This window comes from Parus major, chromosome 5, assembly GCF_001522545.3.
Source record: "Parus major isolate Abel chromosome 5, Parus_major1.1, whole genome shotgun sequence".
Lineage (NCBI taxonomy): Eukaryota > Metazoa > Chordata > Aves > Passeriformes > Paridae > Parus > Parus major.
In genome coordinates, this window is record NC_031774.1 from 39,247,933 (window position 1) to 39,262,384 (window position 14,452).

The 14,452-nt window shown below is 46.4% G+C and overlaps 1 long non-coding RNA gene across 1 annotated transcript in view; it reads left to right on the top strand.

The window, feature by feature from the left end:
• Nucleotides 1-13,424, top strand: part of LOC107206109 — a 16,974-nt gene extending 3,550 nt beyond the window's left edge. The window contains exon 3 of the long non-coding RNA XR_004497937.1: nucleotides 13,410-13,424. This is a non-coding gene — a long non-coding RNA (uncharacterized LOC107206109). The remainder of the gene's footprint in view (nucleotides 1-13,409) is intronic.
• Nucleotides 13,425-14,452: the final 1,028 nt, after the last annotated feature.

Sequence of the window (14,452 nt, forward strand, 5' to 3'; positions counted from 1 at the left end):
ATGGCTGTGGTTTTTTTGCTGCTATTTGTCAGCAGTTTCCAGGTACCACAAGCTTGGGTCCCTTGGCTATGCCTGTGCTGCTGAATCAAAGAGGGTAGGAATCAAGTTTAGGCATTTGTTTCCTGTTTTCTACTGCGCTCTACTACACAGTAATAATTCTGGTTTCTGGAAGTCTTGGCATGTGTCAACCAGCAATCTCCAAGATGATGGGTTGGGTGTAGTTTAAAGGGTAGCATGTGTTGAATGAGCAGTGAGCAAGACTCTGAGACTGGACCCCCTCCACTTTTCTGGGTGATCCAGTAACATCCCAGCAGGTTTGATACTGTCAAACTCACCTCTATGCTGTGGCATATGACAAGTCCTTTAGCTTCCTGTTGTAAATCATCCCCCTGAGCTACGGCACAAGCTCTCCTTTATTAAAATCTGCCTGTTTGAAATAAAACTCCTGAAATAATACTTAAGACCACGTGTAGTTGGGGGTGACCACCAGCCAGGTGCTGTGTAGTGTAGATGTGGTGAGTGACTGCCCAGCCCTTCCACCACAGAACAGCTCCTGGCCCAGCTTCACTTGGCATTGTCGATGCTGCCTGTGTCAGGGTATAAACAAGCTCTGGCAGGTTAGAGGATTTACCTTGTTGTAAGTGTTGTGTAACATGTTCAGTGCTCCAAAAGGAATCCCGATGACTGCAGTGTTTGATAAATTATCTCCAAATTATCCTAAATATGGGGTGGGGTTTAAGGGAAACATGAACTGATGTTTTTCACTGAATGGCAGATATGTAACCATAATTGGTGGGAAACATGGTGAAATAACAGACATGGAAACATGTTATTCTACCTGGATGTGTATTTTCAAGGTCTTTGTTTAGGTCTGGGAGCTAAGTCAAGGGGCATGGCAAGCTGATAGGATGGCTTCCACACTTTAAGAACCACGAAATAATAGTCACACGAGCTACCTATGCCTCACCCCTCAGAAAGGATGATCTGGATTGGGAACATTTATTTGAGAAAAGTTTTATCCATTTTCTACATACCTTTAAGTTCCAAGGGCAAATCCTTCACTGGATCTTAGCCCCAACATATTTAGTCAAGACCTAATGAAATTCCTTTTGTTGTTGTTTTATTCCTTATTGCAGGAAGGCACTACAGGAATGCAAGACTCTTGCTCATTACACCAGAATAGTATTAACATGCCTTCTTCAAAACCTGCCATATAGTCATATGTCACTAACATAAGTCAAGATTTGCCAAGAAAGGTTTAGCACTTCGGTATTGGTTTGGGTTTTTTCCATATCTTTTAGAACCTATAATTTGAGAAAGATTTTACTGTGCAAGCATTTTCATGCCAAAACAAATGCAACTTATTTGCTTATTCCTTATAGAGTAGGTAAGGATGGTTCTGGAACCAATGAGATGGTTCTGGAATGGTGATACTTCTGTCTTTGCAGTAATAGTGCCAAGCTATTCCATTTGCTGGATATATGGAATAGAGTGTAACTCCATGCAGTCAAACTGAGAAAAATCTCTTTTTTCCAAATCACTTTATGGCCAAATTCAGCAATCTTTTTCCACTCTGTGCCACTTTGTCACATGCTGTTGCTTCATCAGAGAGTAACTGTGGCTGAAGACCTAAACATTGGTTAGGTACATGTGAGAATGATTATCATAGCTAACTTAAGGCACGTGTAGTAGCACAGGGAATGACCTCACAGGTTCCAATCTTCTAATAAATATAGCTTAATTACTGGATATTGCATGACAGCTTGTGCCCTGCAGGTGATTGGGCACAGAACATGGTAAAGACCAGCTCTGACTCTTAAGCAAAGGTTTGTATTTCCTTTTAAGGTACATTATGCACTGAAATAATCTTCTGTGTTTAAGAGAATGAAGTATTTATTATATCAAGATTTCCACCTGAGGATCTTGGAGCTCCTTTTGGGCATTAATAATTGAAGTGTTCTGTTGTAGTTTGCAGCTTACCATGAACCACTCAAAGCAGCATCTGACCACTTTCCCATTAACCTCAAAAGTGACTAATAAGCAAATGTGTGGTTTGTTCCCCTCTCCCCAGTGGATTTTGTGTTGCAGTGTGTTTGTGCTACAGGTGTTAGCAGAATAGCTTGCAGTCTGAACTGGCAGGTACTGAAGGTACTGTAGCCCTTAGGGAGCTCATTCTCCAGATTTTGGAAAATTGTTTCCCTTGCAAAGGCCAATATTACTTCAGCGAAGCTACCGTTTCAGAAGATCTTAAGTCAATCTTCATATGTGGTCCTGTTATCTTGTCTGCTCTCATTCATGTAATTCTGTTTTATTCCTGGCTTGTACACAGTTACTTGTCTGACCTCTCAATTGAATGGTTCAGGAAGTTACACTGGCACAACAAATGTATTTATGTGGGAGAGTTAGGCTGCCCTGAATTCCTGACCAAAGTTACTTCACAACCAGTCAAGTGCTGTAGCTGACAGAATTGTATAAACTCCTGTGGAACAGCATATCCAGGACCTAAGTGATTTGTCTAAGTTCAATTTGGAGTGCTCAGTCTCAGAGCATTCACTAAAAGCCTTATGTTTTACCTTGAAAGTGGTCAGATGCTGGAGCATGTTGCCTGGAGAGGCTGTAGAATCTCCAGCCCTGGAGGTAATCAAAACTTGACTGGCTGAGGCCCTGAGCCACCCACTCTAACTGACTCTGCTTCGAGCAGGGATGGGAAGGGTGGCATTCAGAGACCCCTTCCAACTTCTGTTGATGCACTGAGTGTATGAATGGCTGGGTCAGCCATTGTGTCTCTGTTGCATCACGGAGAGCCAAGTAATGCCTTGGTGGTGTGTGTGTAAGCTGCTGAGTGGTAGCACACAGGGTTTGTGGCAAGCAACTACTCCAGATCTATGAAATGTCTCTATGTATATGTATGAGGAGCTCTAAGATCTGGATGTCATGCTCTGACAGATCTAACTAGCAATTTAAAATACTATCTTTGCTGTCTACAGTGTGTTGCTAGGTCTCCTGGGTGACAGCCTGTGCTGTACCCTTGCCCATGCCCAGAGCTATTAGCTAACCAAATGACTGAGGAAAGGGGCTTCGCAAAGCTCCCTGATGCCCAGTGACAAGGACTCATGTTCCCATTCCTCTGCCTCCCCTGGAACAGGTGTGTTAGCCCAGGACAGGAGAGCAGGGTGGAGAGACTAAGATGGGCATGCCTGCAACCACCCCAGTCATAGTCATAGTCATCCACCCCAATTAGACCCCTGAGGCAGCTCTTCTAAGCTCAGCCACCTCTAAACCAAGAGTTTTGGGGTCACAAAGCATCCATTTTTAGGCATCCAAAGAAGGTTTCTTTTTGTCCTGTGTCTGATTTTCCATACATGTCATTTATGAATAAAGTTCTATAGTTTAAACCAACATGCTACATAAAAAAAAAAAAGTAATTTATACTAGAACTGACAGCAGATGCAAATGTTTTTGTGGCCTTGGTGCTCATTTGCACAATGGTTGTGGGCACTATCCTGAGCTGTAGCAAAGCTGACCAGTAAAATGGCCCATGTCTCCTGGGTTTTGGCAGGTCTGTTGTCAGTGGAAGAGTCTTGATGCTTCTTGGGATTTCATCAGTGCCTGGAGTCATGTGGTTATGTAAGAATTTAAATTTCGGTTTTTGTTAAGCATGTGTGTTTATATCTCGAGATCAAGGAGGACAGTTGGGCAATATGAACCTTGTAGCCCCAGACCCTTGAAGCAACAAGCAACGTCCAGAGCCGACAGCAGCAATATCGGGAAGATCTCGGGAGTTCTGCGGATCAGGCTCGTGGGCTGGCACCCGTGGGTGCAGCCAGCTGGGCAGCCCCTCCGCCCGACCCTCCGGCTATAGGAAACGCCCCGGCCTCTTCGTCCCTTGGCCAGGTCCCCGAGAGAGTGGCTACCCGCGCTCTCCCTTATCTGCTCGGCTCTGGCGTCCCCACGGCGGCTCCCGGCCCTGTCCCGTGCCCGGGGGTCGCATCCCACCGTGCCCTTCCTTGGCCGCTGCCTGGCCGAGGCCCCTTCCCGCTTCCCCGGGCTGGGCATTCACAACTTCAGCGCTGGGCGGTTCCGGCAAGTGTCTGCAGCCTTGCAGGAATGCTGCTCGTCTGGTGGGTAAGTCCTCATTCCTCGCCTTTCACTGCTCCCTGCTGGTCTCCGGGAAGCTGAGCACTGGGGGAGGAAGGCAGAGGCGACTAGTCCCAGCTGAGGAGTATTGAATCGGGGTGCTGTGATCCCAGAGGTCCTTAGTCCAGCCACCGGCTCAAAGCAGGTCCAAGCAGAGTGTGTTGCTCGCCGTGCTGTCCAGTTTGATTTCGGATATTCCTGGGCATGGGGTTTCTACAACGTTTCTGGGCTACTTGGTCTAGTAGTTTGATTAGTCTTATGGGAAACAATCAGGATCTTGGGGACATATTTGGGACATTTTTGGGGACAAAGCATTAGTATTTTGTTGCTGCTTTCCCAAACTTTTTGCAAATGCCTAACACTTTTTCAGTGAAGCGGCTCCTCAGCCAGGTGGCACCCAGTACGGTTTTATGGAGTTATTCTCTCCCAGGCAAGGGAGTCACATTTGATTATTTTTTCCACAAAATGGTTATCAGCCATTCCTCCAGCTTATTTGGATTTCTCCAAGTGGTAGCACTGCGCTCCAAGCCTGTCAGACACTATTCCTGATTTGGTGTTGTGTATTAATTTGCTGTTTGTAAGCTTTGTTACACCGTTCAGGGTGTTACTAAGGACGTCATAGTGTACTGACCTTTAAGAGATGCCACTAGAGTCCACTGGTTGTCACTTGGACTTTGTACTGACGACTGACTTTGAGTGTGGTTGATCCAAACAGTTTCCAACCCACATGGGGCAAATATGTGCTTATCTCACTAATTTGTCTCTAAGCTTAGTTGTTGGGGTAGGTTAGGCACATATAGTTAGGCACTTAAATCAGTCATTGGCTCAATCAGAACCAAAGAGCTGATGCTCCAGTGCAGCAGTCTACTTTGCCAGGACCCTCTAGTACTCTCCACAAAACCTCTTTCCTAGTCACTCACCTGATCCCATCTGCACTGACACTGCTCTCAAGCTGCCCTCCTTCCTCTCACCAATCTGCCAAGCCTCACAAGGGTGCTTCCTGGGGCAGGACCAAGTAGGCAGGTAGACTTTTCATGGGACGGACAGGTTGTTGATACATGGCCAGACTTGCTCTCAGAGTCATTTGCCTTGCTGTGTATCTACTGTGCAGTCTGATTACTGAAATACCTTTTGATGAAATCTTGTTCTTAATCCTCTCAAATATGTACATGTGCTGATATTGAGTCTAGTTTATCTAATGAAGCTTTGGATAGAGTGGTCTCTTCCTGTAAACATCATACAGACCAGGGGCCTGGCAACCTCTTATCAGATTTTGCCCTAGGAAATAGTAAAACGTCAGAGAGATTGTAAAGTGGGATCTGGCAGAGGCTGTGGGGCTGGGATCTGGCACTTGTTAGAAGTGCTGAAGACTAAAGCACACCACACAAGGGGCTTGGACTACCACAGGCTATGCTAGTCAGGAGAAGAGCCTTGCTTTTGTTTATTTTACTGTGTTTTGACTCTTTGTGTTCTGCAGGAAGAATTTAGAGAGATTTTGGGTTAAGCCTGTCTTGGGCCAGTCAACTGAATGGTTGACAGAGACTAGATCCTAGAAAGGAGTGTCTTGCTGTAATCACTATGCTGGATGTTCAGGTGGCACTGAGGCTGAAGGGTTCACAGGAGGCTGTTAGGTCTTCAGTTTCTAAGGCAGTTCCAGAAATAGTCATTCTAGTTGTTTTTCTTTTCTTGTTCTCATCTAGGAGACATGTACAGGTTTAAGCTAATCTGTTATCTTGCCTTCCCTTGTACCTAACAATCTGCTATGTCCAGTTGTTCAACATGCCAGATCAGAGAACTAACCCTGAGTAGTTTGAGATACAATGCCTTTGTTGCACTTGTTTGGGTTGATTGGTGGTTTGTGTTCTGTCTCCAGAGAGGCTCATGGAGGTCTCTCTTCAAAAACAACATAACCACTTTCATTATTTTATTTTCTTGCTGAGGACCACCTTTCTTCACCACTACCTGCTGACTTTCTGCATGTTGATGGCAGAGCAGTGTGGTCTGCTGCAGTCATTGCAGCCAGACAACGATTGCAGTAGTTGCAGCCATGGAATAGAATTTGCCACTGTTACACTTGCAGTAGTGAATAATTACCTGAGCACTTATTCAGCTACAGAGCCTCACCTGTCTTACACTCTGCTTTGTTCTCAAGTTCTTCAGAATAAAAATGGAGGCATGGTGAAAAGTACAGGCAGTAACAAATTCTGCCTCTTATTTTGTTGATACTGGGAGCAGGGGCATTTTGTTGTGCTGAGTTACCTTGTGAGGGTAATAGTCCTTGAGAAATTGTTTTCCTCTCCTGAGGAATGTCAGGCATATTCCTGACCTTCCCTTTGGGAACACTGTCATTGGAGTTGCCAAGCTATGTATGCAGAACTACCCTAGTAACTCTGAAGGAGCTGGCTTTGCTGAGCAGGTTTAATACCTGCAGTACCTAAGAAGCCTCCTGTGTTTGCTGAGCCTGACAGGAAAGTCCTTCTGCTCCTGCTAATGGCCTCTGCCCAAATCCCTCGGTACATGACCTAGCTCCTGTCAGAGCTGGAGAGGCTGGGTGAGTCCAGCCAGGTGTTTGGCTAATGCTTTACATGGAACAAGCTTTCCCTTTGCTTCCCTGTACCCCGCAAACCTTCTGCTGACAGGCAAGATATTAAAATAAAAACTGTGTGGCCCCTATTGATTCTACCCAAGGCTTTTCTTTTTTTTTTTCCTGTGGAAGCCTGACACGCAAAGTCTTGCACTGTGCCTTTCAAATCAAGCTCTGGATCAAGTCTTGCAAAGATTGTGTGCAGCTGCATGATTGCTGGAGGGGTTTTTATCCTCACATCAGATGGAGTTGGGGCAAAAAAAAAAACCCAGCCAAACCAAAACAAGGGTAAATCACAGAGCCAGCAACTTTCTTGGCATTTATGGGATTGTGGCTCCTCCTGCCCCTCCGGCCTTCAGAAATGTACTTGGCAAAGCTGCCCGCATAGAAAAACAAATGCTTCCCAAACCAAAACAGAGTTGGGTGTTGGTAGTGAATGGGCCAACACTGCGTGCTGGCGTCATCTCTGCCCACTGCCAGCATGTTGTCATAGGAACAGCTGGATTATTTTACAATCCAGCTGTGGAGCCAATTCTCCAAAGGAGTAGCCTGGAGGGAGGAGAGAGGGGCAGGCAGAAGGCAGCACTGCTGTATTTTCTGGTAACTGGAGGGAGGAGGAGGAGGATTATTAATGGAGAGAGGGAGGGAAGGGTTACCAGTGAACGGCATCTATCATAGCCTGAAACCGCAGCTAGTCATAACTGACTGCTATTAGCTGCATCTGGGAATTACAGGCTGCTCTCTGGTTGTGAGGGAAACGGCAAATCTTTTTGTGTTGAGGCTGATAATGTGTCTCACAGCTTGCTGTCCTGCAGAGACCGTGACTTGCCAGCTGTGGGGAGTGCTGTGCACCTGTACAGGTTCCCACCACCCCAGAAATTTGTAGCTGATCAATTCATGGGTGTTAGCTTACCACAAAAATGATTCATCACTGTTTTCCTTGCCCTCTTTGCCGTGTTTGTTTCCCCGTTTTCTTTCTGGAAGCTCTTTGGATCCTGTTTTGAGGCTGCATAGCAATGAGGGCATTGTAGGTGCCTACGTTGAGGTTTAATCTTTGTGCTGGTGGAGGCTGTCATAAGAAAGTGAACACTCTTGGTCACTTGGATGGCAGAATGCTTGCTCTTCAAGGGAACTCCAGGCCTTGCGGTTTAGCAAATCACGCTGATTTGGGGCTTGATGAGTACCCACAACGAAGATTTGATGACAAAAGCCAGGAACCTGCAGCGGCTGAGAGAACAAAGCCCTTTGCTCTGATACAACTGGTCCTGCTGCTCTTCTGAAAGAAGAGTCCAGGCCGAAGGAATTTGTCTGTCTGCAGAGTGCTCCCGGCCCAGGGAGAAGTGAGAGGAGGCAGGCAGGCTTGTCTGGAGGCGGCGGCGTTGGCATGTCACTGCCGTGCGGTGTCCGGGGCCCGGGTCGCCATCCCGTTGTACCCCGCTCGCTGCGGCCCGAGGCCCGGGCGGTGGCGGTGGCGGTGGCGGCGTGGCCGGCAGAGGGCGCCGGCGGCGGCGCGGCCTGGCCCGGGCTGCTGCGGCGGGCCCGGAACCGCAGCTGCTGGCACGGCCGGGACACGGCCTGAGGGTGCGCTGCAGCCCGGCTTGGCTCCAGCGCTCCCTCCGCCAGTCACAGGGAGGGATGTCCGAGCAACAGCTGGCCAGGTGTCATTGCCAGGACAGGTGAATTAACCTTGCTTTCCCCTTGCCAAACCATCTGGCTGCTCTGATAAGCCTGACTGGCTCTGGAGACGCCTTCCCTCTGTTTACAGATGACGCCAGGTTGGGGGGACTGTTGATTTGCTGCAGGTTAGGAAGGCGTTGCAAGGAGGACCCGAAGAGGCTGGATTGATGGGCTGACGCCAGTGGTACAAGGTTTGACAAGGTCAAGTGCCAGGTCCTGCACTTGGGCCACAACAACCCCAGGCAGTGCTACAGGCTGGGGGCAGAATGGCTGGAAAGCTGCTTGGCAGAAAAGGGCCTCTAAGTGCTGGTCAGCAGCAGCTGAACATGAGCCAGCATGTGCCCAGGTAGCCAAGAAGGCCAGTGGCACCCTGACTTATGTCAGAAATAGTGTGTCCAGCAGGACTAGGACAGGGATTGTCTGCCTGTACTTGGCACTGGTGAGGCCACACCTTGAGTCATGTGTCAAATTTGGACACCTCACAACAGGAGGTACATTGAGGTACTCCAGCATATCCAGAGAAGGGCAGTGGAGCTGGTGAGGGGTCTGGAGCACAAGTCCTACGAGAAGCACCTGAAGGAGCTGGGGTTGTTTAGCCTGGAGAAAAGGAGGTTCAAGGGAGACCTTTTTGCTGTCTACAGTGACCAGAAAGCTGATCATAGTGAGCTGGGGGTCAGTCTCCTCTCCCAGGGAACAGGTGATAGGACAAGAGGAAACAACCTCAAGTTACACCATGGGAGATTTAGATTGGGTGTTGGGAAAATTTCTTCACGAAGAAGGTTGTCAAGCATTGGAATAGGCTGCTTAGGGAAATGTTAGAATCACCATCCCTGGAGGTATTTACAGGACATGTAGGTACGGGATTTAGGGACATGGTTTAGTGGTGGATTTGGCAGTGTTTGGTTTATAGTTGGACTCGATGATCTTAAGGGTCTTTTCCAGCCTAAACAATTCTGATTCTTGCACGCAGTTTTTGCCAGAGCTGGAAGGGCAGGACCAGTTCTATTCCTTGATTTTGAAGTGATGAGTGTGTGACAGATAAGAACCACAGAATGCCAGTGAGCTTAGAAGACTCTCACATAGTGATTTTGCCCTTTGTCAGAGCTCAGAAAATATACTGAGCCTTTCTCCATACTTCACTTGGCATTTCCGTTTCTCTCATGCATGGGTTGATGCTGTATGTGCAGACTAGGTTCTAGGAGAGATTTGAAAGGGCAATACCTGTTCTGTACCTTATTGGTTCTTAACATTTGAATTAAATACAAGTCATGTTTGCAAAGAAGTATTTTAGGCACTTCAGTACCTTCTTCCATCCCTCCTTTCTCCATTCTTCTGGCTCCTCCCAGTGGTCTCTGTTGACCCTGCCAGTGAAGACTTGCAGTCCCCTTTAGGGGCACAGTTGGTAGAACCTTGAGTATTCACATGCAATGCACAGCTTTCTGCATGTGTGATTCTTTACCAACACATCTCCAAACTTGTGAGAGAAGCTCCAGTGAGAACTGGCAGCTTTTAAGTTATTTTCAGGATTTGGACTTACTAGTGAAGACACCTGTTTGAAGAAAACTACTTCTGGGCCTTTTTAGTAGCGCAGTTCTGGACTTGGCTCCTGTTTTAAAGGATTTATTTGCAGATGAAAACAGCAGATGAAAACACTGTAAAATATACAAAGAAAATGCTTTGCATGGTATATAAACTGCCACTTCAGTTAATTCCACATTTTTGAGGAGATAGAGAGATTCCTCTTTTCTCATTTTATTTTTGGTCTCTACTGCTTTGGGGACATGTTTAAGGAGGCACACTGCAGGCAGTGACTAATGAAGTGTCTCAGATGTCTTTCCATGATAAGACAGTCACCAGTGTGGAAAATACTGCACTTCTTCTGCGGGGAATTTTGTCTCTTGCTTTCTGTTGTAAGGAACCTACTTTCCTGTTCTTCTTTATTTTAGGCTTCAGCACAGAAGGAAGATTTAGGGGGTTTTAGGCAAGTCAGAAGGACCGTTTTTTCTAGAGCTTCAGCAGCTTCTCATCACAGTGGTGCTGAGGTAGACTTTCTTTCCAAGTTATCCCCAGTCTCAGCTGTTACATATTTACCTGGCTTCATCTCCCATGCAGCCTGTCACCCTGGTGCTGTGCCATCGCTTGGTAAGACTCGCCAGCTCTGTGGCTGTTGTGGCGAATCTGTTGAGCTGAGTGTTCCGGCCAGAGCAGTGGCACAAGTCACTGCGGTGCAACAATAGCAGCGCAGCCCGGAGCCTGCTGATATGCAGATAGGCAGCTGTTTCCAGTGCATGGATCATCTCTCGTGATGTGTGTAATGACAGCAGCAATTGCTGCTCCCTAAGTTTTGCATGAATGCAATGTAGGGTCTCTGGTTGCTTGTGATATAGCTGTATGGAGTTTTTACTTTTCAAAAGGTTTGTGTTGATAGTAGAAATTACTGAAGAGGAGATACAGAAGCTGGGGCAGAATATGGGAAGGAAGTAGAAGGAAGAAAATAAAATTAATACAGGGTCATTGTGGGAGGGAATGGGAGGTGGGACATTGGCTTTTACAGGGAGTTATTAGTGTGAGTCCAGGGAGGAATAGCTGAGAATTGTCCTGTGGAATTACTAGATCCATGTCGGTACTTTGAGGGTGCTATATGGTGGCTGGAACCCAGCTCTGCTCCAGGAGTTCCCCAGCAGTTACAGGTCCCTGGTAAGGTGAACCAAGACCTTTAGATGAGGCAATCAGCACCCAGGCTGCTGTGCCACTGCTCCTGCCAGCGGTGCTTGTGATGCCAGTGTGGGAAACATGCAGAGTTAGAGCATGCTGCTGTCCAACTCCTTCTGTCTTTCAGGTTCTTTCTCTTCTTAAATGGTCCTGTGTGATGCACTTGTGGCCAATGATGGATCCTATGCTTAATGCTGCATTCTCAGAAAAACAGCAGTTCAGCACTGAGCCAGTGCTTAGCTGCACTCTCAGGCAGAACTGCCCTTGCAAAAATGAGCTCCAAGCACTCCAGTGCATTGTTTGACTTGGGGTTTCCCGGACTCCTGTGTATGAGACTCTCTTGTGAGGAGTCCAAATAATTTTTTTTTAAAAAAGGTCATTAAAAGACAGTCCTGCAGGACCCCTGAATGTGTTTGTTGTCTTGAACTGCAAACATAGGTAGATGAAATGTTGCTGGGTCTTGGCATTTGGTTCCCATCCAATCATCAAGTCTACCACTGACCTTCGAGTTGTTAGGCATTAAAAAATAATAATTTATCATATCAGAGTTGATTCCGCTTCCTCTGACTCCAAGAGTTTTTCTGCTTGCAAGCAGTTTCTGCATCTACATTTCAGTTTCCTAAGCTAGGCTTCAGGGTTTTAGTTTTGGTGGTTTTTTGTTTGTTGTTCTTTTTGGGTTTTTTTGTAAGGAAACATGATCAGGTCAGTTTTGACCCTCTGGTCTAGTCATTAGCTAGTAGCAAACCTATCAGAATCACTTGATAATAAAAAAAATAAGTGATCAAATTAAGATTTTTTAGACTTCTTTAAATGCCTTTGCTCATCATGCTTACAATCTTGGTATTGCAGTCATGAAATCCCGTCAAGGAGAAAGGCTTAAAAGTACGGAAAAATATGAAACTAATTATCTTGCTGTCATTGTCCAAGCTGAATGAAGTGCTGAAAGAAAATAAACATTCACAGTGAAACACAGCATGGAACTAAACAAATTCTTTTAGCTTTAGTAATAATCTGTAGGGCTTCCTTGCTAAACTAATGACTAGAGAATTTTTTATTTTAAAGCTGGGTTTGTGCTCTGACACCATCACCGCTGAAGCTGCACAGTTCACCATGGACTTGCTCTTGCCACAGAGGTCAGCCTGGACTCTCCCTCTTCTGTCAAAGTGTTTCTTTTTGCAGGCAATCATGATAGCTGCATGTGTTGACTAAGCATGCAGCTGCACATATAGTTTTTGATTTTGGATCCCTGCCTTTTAAAGATGAGGCTATGAGTGATTATGGTTTTTAAATTTGCTTTGGAGCTAGTATGATCCCTGAGAGTGCCTTCATTTCCAGAAGTAGCTGGTCAATGTATTTGTCTTTAGATAAAGAAATTTCTATACTCTGGCCTGAGTGGAACTTGTCAGCTGCAGGAAGGATTGTAGCTGCAGTTATGTGTGCTGTGAAGTTTCCAAGATTCCCATCGCCACCCTCGTTTAAACATCCCCCAGCCTTGCTATAAACAAGTGAGAGACACTCACCCTGCACCCTGGCTATGAGCCAGGAATATCAGAGCTCTGGCTGGAGACAGAAGGGGAGAACAGAGAATAGTGTCAACTCGTGAATCATCTCAGTGAGGATCGACACCCACCATTAGTAAAATCAGACAAACCTGGGGTTGCTGCTTAATAAGCAGTTTATTTTTTGTCCATGTTACAAAGTGCAAGTGAACTGGAAAGGCAGGAAAGCATCAGTAGCAGACAGCTGCCTGTGCTTCATGCACAAAGGGCACCTTCTTGGCCTGTCCTGTTGCAGCAAGATACCTGTAGGGTTGTGGATGTAGTGTATGAGGGTCTTGGCTGGTTTTGGATGTTTTCCTAAGGTGACAAAGTTTATGTAATCATGCTGTTTACCATGGGGCCCTTCTGCCAACTTTTGAACATGTGGAACAGTTTCAACCAAATTTGAGAGAAGAGCAGAAATTCCCAAGATTGTAACCTTTATACAGGTTTTGTGAAGTTCTGCAGGTGGACAGAAGAATCAGGCCTGGTCCAGTGCCATGCCATGGAAAAGACATGGAGAGTGCAGCTGGTTTGGACCCTGGTCTGGCACCTGTGTCCAGGGATGTACAGACACCCTGTGTATGCAGGGTGTGTGTGTTAGTATCATAGCCAGCACACACACGCATCAGAACTAGCTGGAACTGGCAATGGGAAAGATGGGAAGAGGAAGCCAGGATTAATGTCATGTGGGAAAGGTGTTCAAAGGCAGGGGACACCTGTGTGGAAATTGGTTCACCTGATGTTTTCTTCTTTTCCAGGATCCTTATCTAGACTGGCTTGTGCTGCTTAATACTGGAAAGAAATCTTGACAGTCTGCGCTCGTGAGTGAAGATTTATATACACCTCTCTGTAGCTTCATGCACTTGAGTGTAAGAGTCACTTAGTTGGCTGCATTTTCTAAGCTCTTCTTTAATCAGGCTTGAAGCTTGAAAGCAGTGCCTGCTTCCTGAGAGACTTTGCAGGGATTTAGATGCAACACATCATCTCTCGACAAGTTTTCAAGGTGGCATGGCTTCTTTTTGTGGGAAGTCTTCACTGCCTGGTCTGTATATGCTGTCCCCTTGCATCAAGTATAAGGGTCATCAAAGACTAGGGGGGTGCTATATAGTAGCTGAAGTTTCTTTCTTTTGGGTACAGCTTATGCAGAAACTTCATGGACCTACAGCCTTATGTCTGCATTTTTTTTTGCTTCCCCCCCCCTTTTTTTTTTTGTTGTTGTTTTTTTTTTTTGGTTTGGTTTTTTTTGGTTTTTTTTTGGTTTTTTTTGTTTTTGTTTTTTTTTGCCTCATACCCAAGCAGGAACCAGAGTTTTTGCCTTATGGAGCACCTTACTGCATTACCCTGGGAGGGCTGTAGCTCAGTTTTGCAAGGTGATCTGCTGTACAACTGTTGCCAGTGGATCCTTGAAATTATTTGCATACTTTGGGACCTCTTCCTTCATCTGTGCCACACTGCAGTGAGTGTCATCTGAGCTGATTTGCTGAGTTGGCTGTATGCTCTGTGACTCTGAGGTCACCTTGACTGTCCACCCTCCTCTCTGGATCTGGAGCACACAGCCTCTGGTCTGTGGTTTGAGGGTGTAGCCAGCCCCCTCTGGTTGCCATGCTCCCTGCTTCTGCAAGGTTATACAAGGAAAGCTGAAACTTTCTTGCCAGAGGCAGGGGAGAAAATTCAGTCTCTGGCAGACCTGGAACAATGAACAGCTTGGAGAAGGTGTGCTTCCAGGACACATGCCAGCACTGAACCAGGACCGGTGGCAGGTTTACAGAAATGCCACAGGCAAAACGAGAGCTCTGGCAAT